Raw genomic sequence first — 4,879 nt, forward strand, 5'->3', positions numbered from 1 at the left:
ATTTTAAATCCAAATCTTGCTTTTCCAGTGTGTTGGGGTATCCAGGACTTGCTGAGATAGGCTACTGGGTTCCGATGATGTCAAATAGTCTTGTTTTTTGTTGGTAAGATTCTGCCGTTTGCCTTTCACCATCTGGTAATCTCTGGTGTTAGATGTTCTAGGTGTCTCTGGCTGGAGCTTGTTCCTCCTGTGGGTCTATAAACCTGTGTCAGCACTCCTGGGAGACCAGCTCTTTCCTGGGAAGACCAGTACACAGAGGGCTGCAGAGCAGTCCCACATCCTGGGTGCCGATGTAGGTCCGTAGAACCCTGTCGCCAAAGCTCTGCTCCTTCTGCAGCCAGTGCTCTCCTGAGTGGACCTGCCTTAGAGAGTCACCAGAGAGAAAATGGTGATCTCACCTGAGTCCCAGGTTCAGCCACTTCCTGAAGGCAAGCTCTCTTCTGGCCAGGAAGTTGCACAGAGGGCTGAGAATCCACCCCACCTCCTGGGTGCAGATGGAGGCCCATGAAGACCATGTCCCAAAAGCTCCGCTGTTTCTGCAGCCTGTGTGCTCCTGAGTGGACCCATCTTCGTTTTTAGTGAGTTTGCTCTGGCAATCCCATCCACGCATTCTGAAGTTGCAGTTCTAGGCAGACACCACATCCACCAAGCATTTAAGTGGGTTTCTGAGAATTCAAACTCCAGTCCTCATGCTTGTCTGGCAAACACTTTGGCTGAGGAGCCATCGCCCAGCCCTAGTGTCCCTTTCTAAAGCAAGCAAGTAGCTAGCTACACTTTCAGCTCCCAATGTGCAGTCTGCTTGAGCTCTCAGCTCCCCTAGGCTTACAAGGCCCCTCAAGAGGCTTCCTCCTTACAGATCTGTAAGGTTTTTTATTGTCTGTTCCACCCCATCTCTCTGTATGAAGGCCTGCATCACATGATTAGGGAAGCCATGCCTCCTTCTGTCTTCTACTAGATTTCTCATGGAAAGGGAGTGAAGATCTTTACCAATCCTATGTCCGATAGAGAGTTAATATCCAATATATACAAAGAACTCAAGAAGTTCGACTCCAGAAAACCAAATAACCCTATTTAAAAATGGGTAACAGAAAGGGAAGGCCTGGGCCAAGTAGTGGGAGTGGGTGGGTAGGGGAGCAGGGGCAGGGGGCGGGGTATAGGGAACTTTCGGGATAGCATTTGTAATGTAAATAAAGAAAATAATAAAAAAAAAATGGGTAACAGAGCTAAACAGAGAATTCTCAACTGAGGAATATTGAAGGGCTGAGAATCACCTAAAGAAATGTTCAACATCCTTAGTCATCAGGGAAATGCAAATCCAAACAACCCTGAGATTCTACCTCACACCACTCAGAATGGCTAAGATCAAAAACTCAGGTAACAGCAGATGCTGGCGAGGTTGTGGAGAAAGAGGAACACTCCTCCATTGCTGGTGGGATTGCAAACTGATACAACCCCTCGGGAAATCAGTCTGGCGGTTCCTCAGAAAACTGGACCTAGTATTACCTGAGGACCCAGATATACCACTCCTGGGCATATCCCCAGAAGATGTCCCAACTTGTAATAAGGACACATGCTCCACTATGTCCATACTAGCCATATTTATAACAGCCAGAAGCTGGAAAGAACCCGAGATGTCCCTCAAAAGAGGAATGGATACAGAAAATGTGGTAAATTTACACAATCGTGTACTACTCAGCTATTAAAAACAATGACTTGTGGCAAGTGGATGGAACTAGAAAATATCATCCAGAGTGAGGTAACCCAGTCACAAAAGAACACACATGGTATGCACTTACTGATAAGTGGATATTTGCCCAAAAACTCAGAATACCCAAGATACGATTAACAGACCACATGAAGCACAAGAAGAAGAAGACCAAAGTGTGGGCGCTTTAGTCCTTCTTAGAAGGTGGAACAAAATACTCATTGGAGGAAATATGGAAACAACATGTGGAGCAGAGACTGAAGGAAAGGCCATCCATTGACTTCCCCACCTAGGAATCCATCCCATATACAGTCACCAAACACAGACACTATTGTGGATGCCAAGAAGTGCATGCTTACAGGAGCCTGATAAAGCTGTCTCCTGAGGCTCTGCCAGAGCCTGACATATACAGAGGTGGGTGCTTGAAGCCAACCATTGAACTGATCATGGGAGGAGTTAGAGTTAGGAGTAGAGCTGAAGGGTTTGTAACCCCATAGGAAGAACAACAATATCAACAACCAACCAGACCTCCCAGCACTCCTAGGGACTAAACCACCAGCCAAGGAGTACACATGGAGGGACCTATGGCTCCAGCCACATATGTAGCACAGGATGGCCTTGTCAGGCATGAGTAGGAGAAGAGGACCTTGGTCCTGTGAAGACATGATGCCCCAGTGTAGGGGAAATCAAGGATGGGGAGGTGGGTATGGGTGGGTGAGTGGGGAAGCACCTTCATAGAATCATGGAGGGGGCTTCTGGGAGGAAACCAGGAAAGGGGATAACATTTGAAATGTAAATAAAGAAAATATTCAAGAAAAAAGAAAGTGAGTGTATTCCTTTTTCTCTCACTCAGACTCTAACCTATTCTATGTCCCTCAAAAGGGGCATGGATGGCAGAATTAAATAATTTAGAATGTTTTCAAATGTCAGGTGTGATGAATTCCACCTTGCAGAAGTGATCGCTGGCCTGAGCATTGTTCATACATCACCGGCTGTACCTTCTGAGAGCAAAGGACCACTTTCCTTCCTCATAGCTTTTACAGCTGCAAAGAGGATAATGGGAAAAGTGGGAACTGGGTTGCACACTTGAGAGCCTCACAAACCTAGGCTCTGGTCTCAGTTCATTTTCTTTTTTTGCCCTGCAAGCCTAGGCTCATATCTGAGCCTTCTGTGCTTGTTACACGGGAAAGAGGAGGGAAAGTTTTCACAGTGTGATTCCTGGCAGAGATCAGAAACCAAAGAGCTACACTGCCCTCTCGGAGACTCCTGTTCTCCTTGGGCTCTCTGCCTCTCAATTCCAAGTCTCTCTTGTTCCTCTGAGCTGTGCTTCGATCCTTTCCTCAATCCTCTCCCCCCCCCCCAAAAAAAAAAAACCCTCACTTTTCAAATGCAGTGTGTCAGAAGAATCTCCTCCAGAGGGCTTTCTGGTGTGAGACCAGAGTGTCTTTGTGCTGAGGCATTCAAGACCTGAGAATCAAAAATGGCTCTATGGTTAAAAATGGATACATAGAAATACCTTGAAGTGTCTCTCTCAGATTTAATCCCACCCTGTAACTGTGCCAATTCCCAGCTCAAGCTAAGCCAAACCGTCCATTTTATCCAGTCCTGTTCCCAAACTGTTGAAAATTACAAATGCCTGCTGACCAGCCCCCATTGCAAATCTATGCTGTTCAGCACCACTTGCTCACTAACCCTTTTATTCATTCTTATTAATTGTCTGGCCTGCTCCATATGGCAGCAATTTATGTCTATCTACCTCTTCTCTAACACCCCGCCCACTTTCTTCAGAGCCTCCTGCAGGACTAGAGTCTTAATGCCTTTTACCTCAGCTCCTCTTTCCTGTACCTCAGACAGCTGGCTTGCTTCCCCCAGCTGCCTGGCCTCCGCAATATGCAGAGGAGGAAATACACTTCTTGTCTGTTGTTAACTGTGAACTTTTTCGCTCATCCTTATGCCTAAGATTTTGTCACATGAGCCCACACCTCTTTAGGTCAGTAGTTCTCATAACCCCTTCGGGGGTTCACATATCAGATATCCTGTATACCAAAAATTTACATTACAATTCATGACAGAGATACTTATATTATAATTCATACTAGTTATAAAATTACAGCTATGAAGTGGCAACAAAATAATTTTATGGTTAGGGATCATCACAACCTGAGGAGCTGTATTAAAGGGTCTGGGTCTTTTCTGTGTCCTCCACACCTGTCTCTGTGACAGCAACTGTCCTGCCACCTACCAACATCACAGCAAAATCACACTTTTCAGTCATGGATCCACATACTCGCCATCCATTAGTCCACACACTCCATCCATCAGTCCACACACTCTCCATCCATCAATCTACACACTCTCCATCTATGGGTCCACACACTCTCCATCCATCGATCCACACACTCTCCATCCATCAGTCTACACACTCTCCATCCATCAACCCACATACTCCCCATCCATNCCACACACTCTCCATCCATCGATCCACACACTCTCCATCCATCAGTCTACACACTCTCCATCCATCAACCCACATACTCCCCATCCATCAACCCACACACTCTCCATCCATGGGTCCACACACTCTCCATCCATGGGTCCACACACTCTCTATCCATCAATCCACACACCCTCCAGCCATGAATCTACAGCCTTCCTCTTGCTCTCAGCTTCCTAGGTGTCTATTTTCAGCATTTAATGGAAAATCTTTCTCAAGTGTCTGACAACCCCCATCACCTGTTATGTCCCCCACGGGCTCATGTTTTGAATACTTGTCAAATTTCAAGGCTATTTTGAGAAACTGTGCAACCTTGAGGGGACAAGAGACTAGTTGGTGGGAGCAGGTTACCACGAGTGGACCTTTGAAGATTAAAGGCTGCTCTCTGATTCCTGGCGCACTACAGTGTCAAGAACCTCTCTGCCACTAATCCCTGCTAACATGAACCCTGCTGTGCCTTCCCCCCACTACAGTGAAAACTTGAGGCAAGATAAACTTCTCCTTTAATTTGTTCCTGAGAGGTACTTTGTTCACAACAGGGCAGAAACATCATCTTGTCTTATCTCCATCCTTTTCTAACCACCTGTACTGGCTAGTTTTGTGTCAACTTGACACAGCTGGAGTTATCACAGAGAAAGGAGCTTCAGTTGGGGAAATGCCTCCATGAGATCCAGCTGTAA

Source organism: Mus pahari, chromosome 18 (genome assembly GCF_900095145.1).
Source record: "Mus pahari chromosome 18, PAHARI_EIJ_v1.1, whole genome shotgun sequence".
Classification (NCBI taxonomy): Eukaryota; Metazoa; Chordata; class Mammalia; order Rodentia; family Muridae; genus Mus; species Mus pahari.